Here is a 17,806-nt window from a genome sequence, read left to right on the forward strand (position 1 = left end):
AGGGCGGGGCTTCGGGGCGGCCCCCGCCGGTGGGCCGCAGATGAAGAGGAGGCGGCGGCAGTGGTGGAAGAAGAGGCGGCGGCGGCGGGGGCGGCGGCGGCGGCGGCGGCGGGGGTAGGGAGCCTGGAAACGCGAGCGGGTATGGTAGGTGTTTTGGACCCGCCGGGCCGCCGTCGTTTCCAGAAAGGGTTTGACTGGAGGAACCTCTGGAGCAGCTGTGAGTTTGAGGCGGGGGGGTTGAGGAAAAGGGGAGGCATTGGGAGATGAAGGGGCGGGGGTTGGGTACCTTCGAGAAAGGGGGGGGTGGAAGGGGAGGAGTGGAAATCGGCGCCTTGTCTGGACTGGTCCCGCTGGAAGAGAGGAGGCTGTGAGGGGAGCCTGTGGCGTGTCAGCCGCAGGGCTCAGAAAACTTACCTACTGTCCCTCCTCCCTACCGCCAGCACCCCTCAATCCAGGGCCTGGGGTTCTGGGGGCCGGAGCTGCCCTGAAGGGAGTGCAGACTCTGGTCCTCTGCCCCTTGTAAGCGCCGTGAGGTAGGAGCCCAAGCGAGAGGTGGTGGGTGAATCTCCAGCTCCCTCCGCCCTCATTTCCCTCCCCACCCCCATCTTTCTCTTTAATCATTAACAGCCCTGGAATTAAGGGGCTCAGACCTGGAGGCCTTCCTATGCACCTTTGCTATAAACGATAACCATCTGTGCCTGAGGTAATGGGGCTGGAAGCTTTGCCTGTATCCTGTATAGGAAGTGGGACAGGGTGACAAATGTATTGTGTTTTTCCGTTACCCCCTCACCCCCCATCCTCTCCCTTGCATACTCCTCCTTTCCACTTTAGTTCTCCGTGGCTAGGTGGTAATCGTGGTGGGTTTTGCTGTTGTTTGTTTTTTTTTCTTTATTGCACTTGGTATCTTGGTTACCTCTTTTGAATTTGGTGTTCCACCTCCATCCCAGATCTTAACTGCAAGCTTTGTAATACTTCAGTTACAAGCTGTGTGTCTTTGGGAGTACCTCTCAATGCCTGGTCGCTCCCGATTAAGATGAGCGTTTTCTTCTATGAATACTGGAATTCCAAAGCCCTTGCAAGGATTCCTAAATGGCATCATAGCCTAGGAATCAAGGTCTCTTGCTCTAAATACTTTGTGTGTGAGGAATTTAAATGTTGTCAACTCTTTCCAAAGTGATTTGATGTTAGGCTAATTCTGGATTTCTGTGTTTCTCTCCACCCACACTTCATGATGCACTTTGGAGAAAAGAAAACCCCATATTACTTTTTTGTTTCTCCAATTGGACAATAGCTCTTTTATCTTCTCCATTTGCGTGTCTGGCACACAAGTCTTCAGTGAACACATTTGGCTTGTGCTGATTCCCATCTTATTTATTTAGCTTATTCTTTGTGTATAGGTGGTCTTAAACGAGACAATGTGATTTGCTTAGTTTTGTTTTAAGGAAGAATACAAACCAGTAACGGCTATGAAAAAATTATTTGAGAAAAAAATTATTTGAAGAAAGCAAAGAATGATCGGAAAAGAAGGTCTCTTTGTTGATGTTCTGTTGGTTTAAGGAAAAAAAAAAAAGTAGTGCTACTTTAGCCTGTTGTAGAGATTTCAGAGTGAAGTGTAATGATTCCTAGTTTGGTGTTGATATTTTCTTTGGAAATCCTCTGTTGAGTCTGGCACTGTGTTTTCTAAAGAACTTTAAGATTTAAGAGATGGTGCCCAAATTTTAGGGATCCTTTGAATAGAAAGTGTCCGTAAATCCTGTTCCTCTGTAACTGAGTTTATGTGCATATTGCTAGAAGAATTATCACAACGGGTTCCATCCTACTCATCAGGGCTTTCAAGCCTGATAAAACAGAATATTTAATGCTTTGATTGTACAAGTAACAGCATGTTTAGATGTTTCACAGAAACGCAACAAAAGAAAAAAATGACTGCTGTTCTCACCTTAGCTGATTGGGAATCATTGAATAAAAAGTCCAAAATTCATTCATTCATTCAACAAACATTTATTGACCGGCTACTAATTGCTAGCCAGTATTTCGGGCAGTGGGCATACAAAGGTGAACATAGCAGTAAGGTCCACGCTCTCATGGAGCTTACCTCGGACTGTGGGGTGAGGACAGATAAATAAGCAAATCGGACTTCGATAAGTGCTGAAGAAAATAAGAGTGTTGTGATAGAAAGTGTCTGGATGGGATTCGGTCTAGACCTTTCTGAGGAGGTGACACGTAAGCTGAGCTTTAAATAAAAAGGAGCCAGCCATGCAAAGGTATGGGAGGAGCCTTCCAGGTTTAGGGACTAGCTAGTGCAGAAACTGGGCTAGAGTGAGTTTGGCAAGTTCCAGGGAGTAGGGAAAAAGGGGAGCTGGAGGAGGCTGGGGTGTAGGGAGGCAGTAATAGCAGAGTCTAGTGAGCAAAGAGGAGAGTGAGAAGAGTCTAGGTCAGAGAGGTGGAGGCCAGGCTCAGAATAGGTAGGCAAAATAAGAGGAAGAAGGAGAAGGAAATAGAAAATCATGTTCCTTTTTAATTCTGTTGCCTTTCCTAGAGTCTCACCACACGCTACTTTGAGGGTACTCTTGGACTGTCATAGGAAAAAAAAAGTCACCCTGCTGAGAGTGGGAGAGGAGGAGGCAATGGTCATCTGGGTCTTTTCTGGCAGATGAATCTCAAGCCATGTGTTAAGAATTCAGCAGGATGTTCAACTGAGAGATTGCCTTTTTCCTTACAGGATTTTGCCTTATACACTTTTAAAAATTGCATAATGAGTACCCCAAATGTGTTCTAGTATATGAATCCTCCTTTGCTTCCAGCTGTGAATTTGGGGCTGAAGGTTGGGCAAGTGATAATAATATGCCCTTGTTGGTCTACAAAGATGACCATTAGGATCTAAGTTTGAAGTTATTTTTTGTAGGGAGGCGGGTTTTATGTTGCAATATTTCCACTCTTGTCTGATCCACCTGATGACTAATAACACTCAGCTGAGGTGTAGGTTGGTGCTAAAAGTTTACATTTATCCAATGTAATCCACACTCAGTGGATTACATTAGATAAATGACCATTGTGGGCATAATCCCACTCTGTGGACATCTTTGGGCTGGCATGTAACCAAGTGATGTAACCTACTTTTGCCTTCTGTCGGGGCCATTCATCTCCAGCAGTCAGCTGCTTTTCAGCCTCACCTTGACCAGATTGTCCACTTGAGAGGCCCAATCAGGACTCCTTTTTGATTTGGCCCTCTTGAGCCATGACACAGTGGGCCAACAGAAAGAATATGCTGTTTTCTTCTTTTGAACACCACAACAGTGACTAGTGTGTTCTTTGAGTGAATTGGCCCTTTGAGCCAGGCAGTTGAGAGACTTAAAATATTGCTGAGGCTATTTGTAGTAAAGTTAGTATCAGAAATGCTAAGTAAAACCTTTTAGTGTTTGGGAAAAATGAATCAGAAATTTTGGACTTGTCACCTATTTTAGGTTCTAGTAATTTACTAGCATGGGTAGATAGATTATCAAAAATAACTTGAATAGTTTCCTGGGCAGTCCTGGGGTAATGAAGGGGATGGAGTTGAGCCTGTACTGACTTACTGAATCCCAACTTGAGTGCAAATAGGAAGTCTTTTAGTTAGCAAGCAAGTGAACAGCTAGGACCAGGCAAACAATAGACTCCACCCTTTATACTGCAGAGTAACTCTAAGAAACTGAGAATTGAAAAAATATATATATAATATATATACGGTTTTGGCCTAGGTTGAAGAATTTTGACCTCTGTATCCTAATACTGGATTTTAAATGCTGTTATTAAGCTGTCCACTGTTCATCTTCATTTTAATAGTTATTATAACTCAAATATGAAAGTATCCTGTAGGCTGAAATTTCATCAGCCAGTTTGGAGGCTGGTGGCTCTTTTCTAATTTGTGAAAGGGGCGGATGGGCAGGAGGGGACTTGAATACAGGGAGAAGCCATCAACTCCTACGTTGGCCACTAATTGTGTTTGGGGAAAGAATCCACAAATCTAAATGAATTTAGATTCTCAGAGCTGAACTGGCCTTTTATTTATTTATTTATTTATTTAAAAAATATTCATCTATTTATTTGGTTGCGCCAGGTGGGCTCCTTTGTTATGGCACGCGGGCTCCTTCGTTGCAGCATGCGAGCTCTTCGTTGTCACACACATGTGAGATCTAGTTCCCTAATCAGGGAATTGAACCCGGGCCCCCTGCATTGGGAGCACGGCATCTTAACCACTGCGCCACCAGGGAAGTCCCCTGAACTGGCCTTTTAATCTAGGGTACTCGTGGATTTGTTTCTCAGACTCCCAGGGCTTTTGGACAAACTCTTCTTAAAGAAGAGTTGATTCCACTTACTTTTGGAGTTGTGGGTGTTATGCATTGCATTAGATGACTTAAAATTAATCTGATTTTGCTACTGTTTTGATATCTTTACAGTAAGGACAGTTAATTGTACACTGGCTGCCAGTTGTTTTAAGATGAAGATGTGGTAACTCAGATTGAAACAATGGTAATTATGTGGTGACTCCTATTTCCCCAGTTCTTGATAACTTACAGTTACCTCTTTGTGTCTATTTACAGATGTTGATACCAGTGAACCAGGATCAATTCTCCCTAAATGTTGGAACAGTGTTCTGAAGCTCTCTGCACAATGGACCAGGGTGTTTTATTGAGTTAGTGTCTTTCAATTAAAATCTAGTTTTACTAGTTCTTGTATCTGTTTTTCTAGGTGAATGATTAGTGAATGATTACAAATAAGAACTTAACATATTAATTTAGTGGAAGTGGCTCAAACTCTAATTCTTTGAAGTTGTGATATGTAGAAAGGAGAAAATGGGAGGAGGGAAATGCCAAATCCTCTTCTTTAAGATGTGTGCAAATGAAACTATTTAAATACCATACATCAGAGTAGGGAAGCTCAGTCCAGGAATCTTGAGGTGGTGATTAGCCCTTGTAGCAAAGTAAGCCATCTATGGCCAGTGCCCTGATACCAACCTGATTACACGAAAAAGTAGGCATCATGTTGACGACTCCTGACTTCCCGATGGCTTGTCCTTGCTCAGGAGTGTCCTTTGACCCGTGCTGTGTTGGTGGGTTTCAGGCTGAATTGCATCGTGGAAGCTTAGGTTGCATAGTGCTGGGAAGCATAATCCATGTTCCTGTTCTCCCTGCTCTGCTGGAGGGCTCAGCCTCAGGACCTGGGGACTGGAAATAATTCTGTCACTGAGGCCTGGAGATCCAGACCAGATATATGATGACTGATCAAGGATCTTGGATAGCATCACTGCATAGTGTAGGACTTCTCATTTTTGCCCTAATCTCTGCTGGTCAGTCTAGGACACAGTGTGTTGGAAAAACTTGCTTTCCTTATTTTAGTAGTAGATTGCTTCCACCATATCAAGACCACAGGGTTTGGTTATAGCTTTTAGCTCTTGTTGGTTGATGAAGGGTTTGGATTCTGCAGTGTTTGCCTAAAGTGGGTTGGTGTGTGACCTGTAATTTTGATTCTGAATAAGACTCAAGTCATAGCATTTACTATATTGAATGCATTTAATTCTTTCTCCAGTTACGGAAGAAGCAGGAAGAAGATCCTCAAAGAACCTTAGAATATCTGGCATGATAGTCTTTCAAACGGGGCTATGCGGAGCCCTCTCAGGGATCATTTCTGGCATATGCCCCCTCATCTCACTGTCTTCCTTCTACTTCACTGCCCCCCCCCCCATGCTTCACTCTGCAGAAGGTACCTTGATATTCTGTTCTATTGGGTTTCCCCGTAAGATTTCAGTCAAAATGTGTTGAGGCTGAAAACAGATCAAAAAGCAGTAGGTAAATGGAAATCTAGAAAGGTTAGTAAACTTGCTTAAAGTTAACAGAGCAAGGTACTGGCAGCTACAGGACTAGAATAGGACTTTCTCTGCACTAATTTTGTTTTCTCATTTACTACATTGCCTCAAATATGACATTGTAGGCACTCAATGGAGTTTGAGTTTAATTGAATCCTTGGTGTTTGGTCTTTTATATTACTGGCTCTTTACTCAAACATTTTGTCACACACTACTGTTCTTTCAGAGAAAAATCCTTATAACCAGTTTTGAAACATATGTGAAGTTATTGATGGTAATAGTACTAGTAAGTAGCTGGCCTTTCCTCCTCAGAATATTTCTGAAAGTGATGATAGTACTTTCAAACAGAAGTGGAGGCTTTATCACGCTAAGTTCTTAAGATAAGCTAGTGGCATGCTGTCCAGAATGCCTGTGCAAAATGCTGACCTCGGGCTTCCCTGGTGGCGCAGTGGTTGAGAGTCCGCCTGCAGATGCAGGGGGCATGGGTTCGTGCCCCGATCTGGGAGGATCCCACATGCCGCGGAGCAGCTGGGCCTGTGAGCCATGGCTGCTGAGCCTGTGCGTCTGGAGCCTGTGCTCCGCACCGGGAGAGGCCACAACAGTGAGAGGCCCACGTACCGCCAAAAAAAAAAAAAAAAAAAAAAGTGCTGACCTGAATATTCCCATTTCCAGTGACCTGCCCTGGAATCTGAAAAGGAAAATCCAGGTATACCCACTGACAGAAAAGCTTTAGAATGGCTCTGTGGAAATAACTACAATCACCATATTCTTTTTTCTAAAAAATCTGTGAAGCAAATTTGTTTTCAGTTAAGCATTTACTTTATATCTACTTGATGACTACCTAGTGGCTCCTCTTTAAATAGGAAGGGAAGGCGAGGAATACCACTGCAGTGAGGGTGCTGGGACCCTGCAGCATGGGTTCTAGGTGGCAGGATTGTGGACATGCTAGAAGTTCCAGGTCCTCAAAGGAGGCATTTTCCCCAGTTGTAGTGATATTTTCTTTATTCTAAGTGAGTGTAATTCAAAAGTGAGGAGTGATGTGTAGTGAATGTTCTGTGTTCATTTTAAAGAATGTTTCTGTGGTTCTTTTTCTCCTAGTAAATTAGTTTATCTTTGAAATAACTAGTCACTTGTCTAGTCATTTACTCTAAACAGTTGGTTATAGCTGATGTCTATGGTAGGAGAATTTTGCTTGGGGGTTTACTAACATTTTATGAAAGAGAAAAGTCTAAAGACCTTTCTAGAGACATATAGATAGGTGGGTTCCATTGTGGGGAGGAGAACATGTAAGGGAGCCGGCCTTTGCGGGGCAGGGTGGTGGTGGTGATATTGTGGGCTGTGTGTACAGGGTGAAGAGAAATGCCCATTGATGGTCCAGCTGGGGAAGGGTGGAAATTGCTGACAATGGCACTTGATGGGGGAAGAGTGGGTCAGGAAGGAGCAGGCCCACAAGATTGCCCAGTGCCAGGGAACACCATTCACAGGGAGGGGGATGGGGACCTATGGAGTTGAGTAATTCATTGGCCCTGACTGGGACCCTGACCACAGTACTCTCTCCCCTGACTGGAAAGTGTATTCCTGATGGGGAGGGTTGAGTGCAGGGATGCAGTATCTGGTTTGACCAGATTGATCTTCAAGATTGACTAGTTGGTCATGATTGACTGCTTATGGAGTACTGGCCTAACTTTTTTGAGATCTCTCTTTTGACTTTTGCTTTTGACAAACAAGAAGTTGGTAAACAAGAGGGAATGTAATGTCCCTTGGTCTGTTAGAGTTTGAGTTAAAGTACATAATACTAGGTGGTGGTGATTGTCATTTAACAATGTCTGTTATCCAAAGGGAACAGTTACATATAAACTATTGAGGTAATTCATGATTCTTTTATAGGGACTATAATAAATGGGAAATAAATCACAACTAAAATGATTAAAGAAAATAGGTTTTGACTCCATATTTCTACAACATTCCCTGGTCTCTTTAGCAGGTCAAATTAATTCTTTAGACATTTATAAGAAATTTTATTCTACTAGGTACTTGTGGATCTGACAGAAGCCCAAATTTCCTTCTAGTGCTGAAAACAGCAAGCACTACTCTGAATTGGTGACAGCTATAGATTTAATGATTAGATCAAGTACGGAGGTGGCTTGTAAGCGTCAGTTAAGTTGGTTGTAATGTGGACCTCTTTTTCTGAGGTTAATTATGACATTCCTGCAACAATTCTCTGACATCACTGAGTGTCCAACAATTCACTTCTGACACAAACTGCCTGGAGTTTGTGCAGACCCCATAGGCTAATGACTCAGTCTCACAAGATTGCCCCACTTCAGGTGCCAGCCCCAAGTATCAGGTCTCAAGTTACCTACCTGCACTTCTGCCTGGCAGAGTACAAATTTCCCACGACCACCCTCCCCCAGGTTTGATAATTTGCTAGAACATATGACTCATAGAGCTGATAAAACATGATATTTATGAATACAGTTACATTATAAAGGTTATAACTCAGGAACAGCCAAATGGAAGAGATGTATAGGGCAAGATTTGAATTGGGGGCACAGAGCTTCCGTGTCCCCTCTGAGCATGCCAGCCTCCCAGCACATCAATGTGTTCACCAACCCTGAAGCTCCCCTAGCCTTGTTTCAATTTCAGTTGAGGTTCCTTTGTGTAGGCAAAATTGATAAAAGCATTGGCCTTTGGTGATGAAACTTCAACTACCCTTCCCTTCCTTATGGGCTGGAGGTGGGCCTGAAAGTTCCAGTCATGTGCCTGGTCTTTCTAGTGTGGCCAGCCTCTCTCTTAAAACTATCAAAAGGGCCCACCCTGAGTCACCTCTTAGCATAAACTCAGATGTGGTCCAAACCCTGCTCCTTATGAAAAACAAAGGAGCCTATCAGTAAGGAAATTTCAAGGGTTTTAGGAGCTCTGGTAGGAACTGGGGACAAAGACCAAATATATTTTGTATTACATCACATTAATACTCCAGTTTTGCATCCCATAAGTAGGAATAAGGTTACCTAAAGTTGATTTAGATGATAAGTAACTATGCATTTACTGTTAATTTGATGGAGGTTTTTTTGGGGGGTGTGTCAAGAGAGTGCAAATTGCATAGCTTCAGATTACAAGGAGCAAACTCTTCCCTCAATCAGTATGAAATGGCACTCCTAGAATGTGTTATATATTGAATTTAACAGGTGCACTACCTCTACAGCTCCCTAATGCAAGAAAGGAGCTCACTTATAGGAAATCAGATATACAGAAATCACGTTTCCTTTCAGTGTGACTTCAAAGATTCAGGTGTTCATAGTGCGCTGGTTAAGAGCTTCAGCCTGGAGTCTGGGTTTGCATTTGAACTTTACCATCGGCTTGCCACTTGACCTTGGATGAGCCACTTAACATCTCTAAGCCTTGTTTCTTTCATGTCTTAACAGAGGATAATAACAGTAAGTAGTTGTGAGGAGTCAGTAAGACAGTACATTTGCAGGACATGGCACATTGCCTGGCATATAGATAAACATTTAATAACATTAGTTATTATTAGCTACATGCATATATAGCTAAGCTGACAGGGATTGGCAGCTCCCAAAGGGCCAGGAACTATATCATTTTACCTTCTCTTATATGGGAAGTATGGGACAGTGTATAAAACATTGCTAGGCACACAGTAGACACAAGTTATCTATCACTCGAAAATAAAACCTGCTCTGGGTATCTGGGAAATACAGGAGTAACTCTGTAATGGAAACTTCCAGCCTGTTTCCAAAGCTGGCCTAAAACCCAGAGATGGAAAATCTTCCTGCTGAAACCATATAGAGCATGCATGAATCTAGCAACGGGGACAGGGGCTCAGTGGCTAGAATATTGTTGGATCAAAAAATGGGAAACTGGGCTTCCCTGGTGGCGCAGTGGTTGAGAGTCCGCCTGCCGATGCAGGGGACGCGGGTTCATGCCCCGGTCCGGGAGGATCCCACGTGCTGTGGAGCAGAGTGGCTGGGCCCGTGAGCCATGGCCGCTGAGCCTGCGCGTCCGGAGCCTGTGCTCCGCAACGGGAGAGGCCACAACAGTGAGAGGCCCGTGTACCACAAAAAAAAAAAAGAAAATGGGAAACTGATCCAGGAGACATTTTTATCATTGGCAGTATGCCTTGAGGTTCAATGAGTTGGGCAAAACCGCATGAGACTTTGGGAAGGAAACAACAGATTTATTTCAGTCGGTCCAGACAATCTTTGAGAGTCAGCTGGCAAGTATCATGTTATAGTTGCTTCTCGGAGAAAATGAAAAACCCGGATCCACTGGCAAAGGGCTTACCAACTGCTTGAGGTTCACTTTTTGGGGAAGTCCCCGAAGGCCAGGTCTAATTCTCCTTGTAGCTTACCCATCTGGAGATTCTATTCTAGTGGACCACCATTGGACTAAGTACTAGATTCTAGTCTAGACTCTGCCACCAGTTCTGTGTGTCCTTGGGCAAGCTATAGCCCCTCTTTAAGTGTTTCCTTAGCTGCGACAAAGGATTTGGGACTAAATCACTTTCCCGAAGTGTGGCTTTGGTTACATTCTTAGTATATGTGCTGCTGAAATGAGCATGCAAGGGTGTGTTTTTTATACTATTGATGGTACGTGAGATGATTTTTGCTGGATGAATACTTTTCGCTTATTCTATATTTTAATGTGTATTAATGAAAACATAACTAGCATATTAGACCTATGACTTCATGGATGATGTCGCTTAGGGTGATATTTAAAGTGGATGTGATTTTTTTTAAGCTTTTAAGAAAAATCTTAGGGGAGCAGTAGTTGGGATGGTAAATGGATATGTAAGATCATAAAGGTTGTGTAGGAATGGCTGAAGTTTATAAGTTCTGAGACTCTAATTCTAGTGCAGTGATGTGGCACCTTCATGAAGACTTTGTGGTGATGGACACAATAGGACAGGTCCAAATATGAGTGACTTTAAAAACTTGCCTAACTCAAGCAAATTGACAGATTTATATTTGTGCATTCATGGTGAAAATGCCTATAAGTTGGTTGTGTAGAGTTTAAATTATCGTAGACATTAGTGGGGGTGGCTTTTCTTAAATAATAAAAAATGAATAATGTTGCTTCCTCTTTCACTTTTAGGAATTTCCTTGAAATCTGGATTGATCTTTAGTTCCTTTCACTCTTTGCTGTTGGAACTCACCATTGTAGGAGTTAGGGGTTCCATTTGTTCGTTGGGGAGGGAGAAAAGGCCATCCCTGTCTCTTGAACACATGCCTGTGCATGTGTTCTAGGTTCTGGAAGGCCGAGACTCTGTCGCATTCTAATGATCTATACGTTACTTCTTGCTGTTAGCTACTTTAAAGGTGCAGTGTGATGTGTGCCCTAAAATGAAGATAAACTCTGAGGCAAGGTTTATTTAAAATTTCATTTCACTTTTTGTTGTTTTGGTCATAACTCAGTGTACTGGGGGTCTTGAGAAGTAAAATGAGCAGTGGTAGAAATGAAATAAACTTGTGGGAGGTACTTTCTTTTTAAGCAAAAACCCAGAATAAGAATGAAATCTTGATTGCATAATAGGAGCCAAGGAAGCTGCTTTCAGATGTAGTCTATGGTTCCTTGAGTTTTTCTTTTCTTTTCTTTTTTTTTTTTAAGCCTTAATTACCTGTGTTCCCTTGACACTTTCTGTGTATATTAACGCTGTCATCTTTCATTATCTACATTTGGTTGTTAGCCTCTGTTCTGCAAGTGATTTTGTTCTGTAGTTACCTCAACGTAAAGGGCCATGCATCTGGTATAGCTCCTTGTCATAAACTGTTGAATGTTTCAAATTGTAGTTTTTAAAAATTGCTATAAAGATGGTTCCAAGTCTGTTATCTTTCTGTGTTATCTAGTCAAGATTAGGTTAAAAAAGAACAAAATGGGGACAGTGATGTAACCCAAGATTTTTTTTCTCCTTCATTTTTTTCCTTCATTTATTTAATACAAAGTTTCGACATGATTTCATGATGAGAAACTCTAAGATGTTTCCCGATTGAGGTGGAATCTAATGTTCCAAGCCAGAAACTCTCAGACTTTGTAAATTTTGGTTTTGTCATTCATACTATCTTCTCTCCTGAGAAGTAGTGACCTGTGTTATTTGGCACATTGGAAAAGGGAAAAAGCCTGTACTCAGGGCTATATTTTGCAGGATTAAAAATCTCTTTCCTTACTAAAATCTGTTTCATGACATGCATGACAGTCATCCTTTGCACAAATTCACAAGACCCACCTTACTAAAGGTAGACGTCAGGTTTCTGACAGAGTCCATTTCCCTTGGTGCAGAGGCTAGTCATTATTTATAGATAATTGCTGATGAGTGTGGAGATATTCTGAAAGGGGATATGCAGGGCTTGTGACATTTACCTTTGGTCTATAGACTAGGATTTGCAAACCTAGAGTGAGGTTGTTTAATACCTTCTCTTCTTGGGAAATTGCCATTGGATCAATGAGTCTTGGTTAAGATTTCTTGAGGGCAGCTGAATAGTTGGGCTTTTAAAGATGAAAGCCACATAAAGAACTATTCTTTCCCAATCATACAAATAATTATCTCTGTGGTAGTATAATCCCCATAGAAGTATAAGCATTAAAGACCATACATTTAAAAAGATAAATATAATTTTGAGTCAGAATGAAAGATGTGCAAACATAGTGGTAGAGTTCAGACCATTCTTACATGTTTCCAGCACCACTTTGGTTTTCTTATGGCAGACTAACCTTTTAATTCATCTGGAGTCTTTTCACTTCTAAAGTAAAGCCCTTTTAGGATGCTGGAAACTTGAACTTTCATGGTTACCTTCAAGTCAAAAAAAAAGGTGTACTCGAACACTTTCTTTATGAACTCTTGACTTTAAACCTCCCTGTCAAAGAACCGGAATTGCTTAATTTATCAGAACATTTGCTTTTCTAAGTTTCCAGCTCACAACCATTCTGTGGCGTAGCAGAAAGAGATAATAAAAAGTTAAGCAACAGGTAAAAATCTTTTCCTGTAGCCTTTTCCCCATTTGGAAGCAGTTTTTCCTTCCCTCTGAAGCAGTTTGGCCTAAGCTCCTCCTTTTTCTGATTTGAAGCTTTACTATTTGCATACAATGCTTAAATTGACTCACTCAACCCCAAGTTCTGAACATCTCCAAGTATTTAGTACTTTTGACTCAGGCTGCTTAAGCAAAAGATTACAATAGAGGCTTAACAGGACAAAACCTTTAAAAACACACTTTAATGGTACTCAAGGTTTCCAAACAGATACAAACTATTTTCTAAGAAGAACCAGACTATGTAGTTTTCAAGTTAGACATATGAGCAAGGAAGCAGCTTTCCCAGATGGAATGTGGATCATTCACAGAGAACTTCTGAAACTCAAAACTTGTCTTCTAGATCTTGGCCTCCAAACTTGATTCTCTCATCACTGACTTCAAAGTGAAGTATGTGTAATCTGAATTTTTCTTAAGGGCGAACTCTAGGATTGGATGCATGTTGCTTCAGGAAAAATAAATATGTTTATATGTTGCCAGTTTTTCATTCCAGTAAATTTGAGTGCCTTTTGTGGACCTTGTTCTTAAGGACCTTATGGTATGAAAACAGATAGAACAACAAATAGAAAATGTTGTGAAACCTGTGCCCAAAATGTTAGTGCTATAAATGAAGGTGTGAAGGGACAAAGAGGGTCTAGGTCAACTTGAAGGAGTCAGGAGAGGAGTCCTGTGAGAAGTAAAATCTGACCTGGGCTCAAAAGACCAAGACTAGAGAGAGGAAGCATTCCAAGCGCAGGTAACAGTATGTGTAAAACTACAGAGGCATGAGAGGCCATGGCATCTTGGGGAATGGCACATGTTTCAGTATGCCCGAGGGATGTGGAATGAGAGCGGGAGAATGACAGTAATTGAGGCCAAATTCAGAAGAGCCTTGTATGCCTTATTAAATTTGGATTTTATTTTGTAGGTGAAGGGGAGCTATTAAATAATTTTGAGTAGGGACATGGCATATTCACACGGGCTATATGTGTGTTAAAAAGATCAATCCAGTGGCAGTGTGGAAGACACTGGAGGGAGCAATCCCAGAAGTAGGTAAACTGTGAGAATACTGCAGTAAAGGTGGCAGGGGGCTGAACTGTAAAATTAGGGAGTTAGAATTTACAAAGTTTGGCATAATCTGATGAAAGTTTACTGCTTGCATGTCCCACATGGGTTTTAGGCTCAAGGGTGCTCTGCTCCATACAGTCCCTCAGGGACCCAAGCTGATAGGGGTTCCACTCTCGTGTGCTGTATCGTGTGCTGAACTGTCTTGGTCACCATGGCAAGGGAAGAGATGGCTGGAATGTCATATGCCAGCTCTGTGCTTGGGCTGGGAAATAAGTATCACATCTGTCTACAGCTCACTGTGTCATTTCTGCCTACAGCTGTTTGGCCAGAAATAGATACATTTCCCCATCTAACTGAAGAGGCTGGGAAACTGGGGGAGCTGATGGAATGTTGGCTGAGCTTCTCTGTCTGTGCTACAGTGTAGGGACTTGAGTAAGGTACTTTATTTCTGAGCTTATTTCCTCTTCTGTAAAATAGGAATATCAAGAGTACCGGCCTCAGTCCCAGAGACTCTTTTAGGAGGATCCCCAAGACACTTTCATAGGATCTGGAAGATCAAATTCTCTTCTTAATAATACTAACATCATTTGTCCTTTATACTGTCATTCTCCCATGAGTTTTATAGAGGCTACATGACATGTTATATCACAAAAGATTGAATGGAGAAGCATATATGGGAAATGAGCTGTCTTCTTTTAAGCCAGACCTTAGGGACACTTGCAAAAGTGTAAAACAGTGTCACTCTTCTCATTAAGTTTTTGGAAATACAGTTATTTTTCATAAAAATGTTGTTTATGTTAACATGCCATGGTTTATTATTGATATTTTATTTATTTATATTTTTTAGAGGCTATTATTTTTTTTCCTATACGGACTTCCCCTTTTCCTAAGTCTTCAGTATTTTATTCTTTGTACTATACATACTTCGATAACCTTGCTTAAAATGCATACATATGTCATATGGTAACACATGGTGTGTATTTTTTAATATTTTAATTTGATTTTTTTTTATGTGGACCATTTTTAAAGTCTTTATTGCATTTGTTACAATATTGCTTCTGTTTTGGTTTTTTGGCCAAGAGGCATGTGGGATCTTAGCTCCCTGACCAGGGATCAAACCCATACCCCCTGCATTGGAAGGTGAAGTCTTAACCACTGGACTGCCAGGGAAGTCCCCAGTTTTTATTTTATATTGGAGTATAGTTGATTAACAATGTTGTGTTAATTTCAGGTGTACAGCAAAGTGATTATACATATACATGTATCCTTTTTCTAATTCTTTTCCCATTTAGGTTATTACAGAGTTCCCTGTGCTATACAGTAGGTCCTTGTTGGTTATCTATTTTAAACATAGCAGTGTGTATATTATTGATATTTTAAATGAAGTAATACAATTTTTTTTTTTTTTTTTTTTTTGCGGTACTCGGGCCTCTCACTGTTGTGGCCTCTCGCATTGCGGAGCACAGGCTCCGGACGTGCAGGCTCAGCGGCCATTGCTCATGGGCCCAGCCGCTCCGCAGCATGTGGGATCTTCCCAGACTGGGGCACGAACCCGTGTCCCCTGCATCGGCAGGCGGACTCTCAACCACTGCACCACCAGGGAAGCCCAAGTAATACAATATTTTTAAATTTCTCAGTTTAAAAAAGTACCAACCTCCTAGGGTAGCTGTAGGGATTAACTTCTGTCACGACTATAAAATGCCTAGCATTGTGTCTGGTACAATAACTATATTGGAGGGAACCTTTAAGTTTCATCTTGAGCTTTTCTTACTATGGGTCATATCTAATTAGTGGATTATAACCAACAATTAAAAACCAAATAAAAAAAAAGAAATAGCATAAATCAGAGTTCATCACTGAAGTGAGAGTAAATACTGCTTAATGAGTGGTATGTGTGTGTATATACATGTGCATTTGGTCAGCATGTAACGTGTTTCTTACTGAAGGTCGCAGTTCAAGTTGGAAAGACAGTGGTTTAGTTCAAGCTCTCATTTTGCAGTGTCTGAAAGACTTACGCATACTAAACAAAAAAATGACTCTACTGTAGTATGTTTTTTTGAAAGAGGCAGTTTAAACTCTGTATTTTTCAAAAGTGGGCTTGAGAAGCATTATCCCTAATTTTGAGAAAGAGTAGAACATGGTTTGAATTTAGAAAGTGTTTATTAGATGCCAGTTAGCCCTTTTCACGCTGCCATATACACTTCCTGCCTTCTTGGAACTTTAATCCAAGATGTGGTCACTAAAACAGTAACATCTTTTCTGTGCTTGTCATTTCTGACTATCTGCTTGAGAGCCATGAATGTTTATGTTCCATAGGAATAAATAATGTACAATGCATTCAAGTCTTGAATGCATAGTAGAAATAATTGTCTGTTATACTAGAATGTCATCATAGACAATAAAAAAAATTCAGTCAGAAGAACTTACTGAGGAAGGAGTTAATGAAATATTTTCCTTTCTTTTTTTTAAATTTTTTTCGGCCTGGAAGAAACAAGTATCAAAGTTGTATTTAAGATTAAGTGACTTCTCGTAATGAGTAGTGATGTCAGCAAACTGATGTACAGTGAGCAACATGCTGTGTCTTTTTTGGAGCAGTGGTGGATAATAGTTAACGCTTTCATTTTGATAAGCCCATTGGTGACACTGAGTAGTACCCTGGGTGAATAGGAGTTAATACTGGCTGCCTGGCAGAAGTAGATTTGTTATATAATTTATGGTACCCAGAAGCCCTTTGGGGAGGTCTTTATTACTATCCTGACAGTATCCATCTAGGCCTGGAGATTAATTTTTGTTGTTCTCATCTAGTTCTGCCAGGCTGATTCTCATAACTGAAAGGGTAGCAACTTGCTGTTAAATGCTGGCACTTGGCTTTTGCTTTTGACACAAAGGTATGTTAATCAAGAATGGGTGTTAGGAATCCGGAAATGTTTCAGTTAGTGATTTATTATAGTTTAGAGGTTTTTCTTCCCAGTTAAACTGATTTAACTTCTGAAAAATGAGTCAATTCAGGGTTTCAAACGTTTCCTCTTCAACTAGCCTCAAAAAACGTTTATTAGCGTTTCTGTCTTGTAAATTGCTGCTGCAATTCATTTGTGTCAGTCCTGCCACTGCTGAAACAAATGCAGAAGGAGTGTCAGTTTAGTTTTCCATCGTCTGATACATGGACTTCTTAACTCTATTACTGGTGGACGTCCACTGTTAGTTAAACAAGCCTGTACTATTTTTTAATGACTCACTGAGAAGTCATGTGGTGGTGTGATCCCTGTCCCCAGCTACCAGCACTTAAACTTATAATTTTCAATGTATTGTGTTAAAACAAACTTCTAATTCTGGCTATTTTTCCTTTCAGTTTTAAGCCTAAGGTTGGAAGCTCTATTTTTATAAAATACTCTCCTAGAAAAGTTGCTGGTGTTGCTACCCCTGGGGGTGGGGAGAGAAAGAGCTGACTGTTTCACATGCCTAGGCAGAATGTGTGGGCTGGCCTGCCAGCCAGCAGAGGTGGAATCTGCCCTTTGCTTCTTGGCAAGTACGTCTGGCTTTGAAGGCCCTGATTAGGATTTTAGGTCTTGTCCTTTTCTTGCTGTTATATGAAACGTAGTGTATTGTCTCCAGTGGTTCTAAAGAGATGGAGGACCTCGATGGTCCACATCCCTTATCGTCTTTGACAAGGTACGTGCTTCATCCCTCAGACTTAAAAGCCAATCTGTCATCAAGCGAATTTTAAAAATTACTACAGTGGAACAAGATGGCTTAAGAAGTGTAAAACTGGCTGTGAGTTCTGTGTTCACTATGTAGGATGCGAAAAAGCTGCTGGCTTTTGCCCTTGCATCTCTAGACACCTTAAATGTGATTTCTGTGTTTATTGCGGTAGAGAAGA

At 41.4% G+C, this 17,806-nt stretch overlaps 1 protein-coding gene across 5 annotated transcripts in view; it reads left to right on the plus strand.

Annotated features, from left to right (window-relative positions):
• Window positions 1-10: 10 nt before the first annotated feature.
• DCUN1D3 (defective in cullin neddylation 1 domain containing 3) overlaps window positions 11-17,806 on the plus strand; it is a 33,299-nt gene continuing 15,503 nt past the window's right edge. The window contains exons 1-2 of one of the 5 annotated variants that reach the window (XM_030871420.2): window positions 11-217; window positions 4,581-4,672. The gene's annotated coding sequence lies outside the window, so the exon portion shown is untranslated. Of the gene's footprint in view, window positions 218-360; window positions 534-612; window positions 704-4,580; window positions 4,673-17,806 lie in introns of those variants that run through there. The other 4 variants (XM_060285511.2, XM_030871423.2, XM_060285513.2 and 1 more) reach the window with 4 other exon arrangements.

This window comes from Globicephala melas, chromosome 15 (assembly GCF_963455315.2).
Source record: "Globicephala melas chromosome 15, mGloMel1.2, whole genome shotgun sequence".
Classification (NCBI taxonomy): Eukaryota; Metazoa; Chordata; class Mammalia; order Artiodactyla; family Delphinidae; genus Globicephala; species Globicephala melas.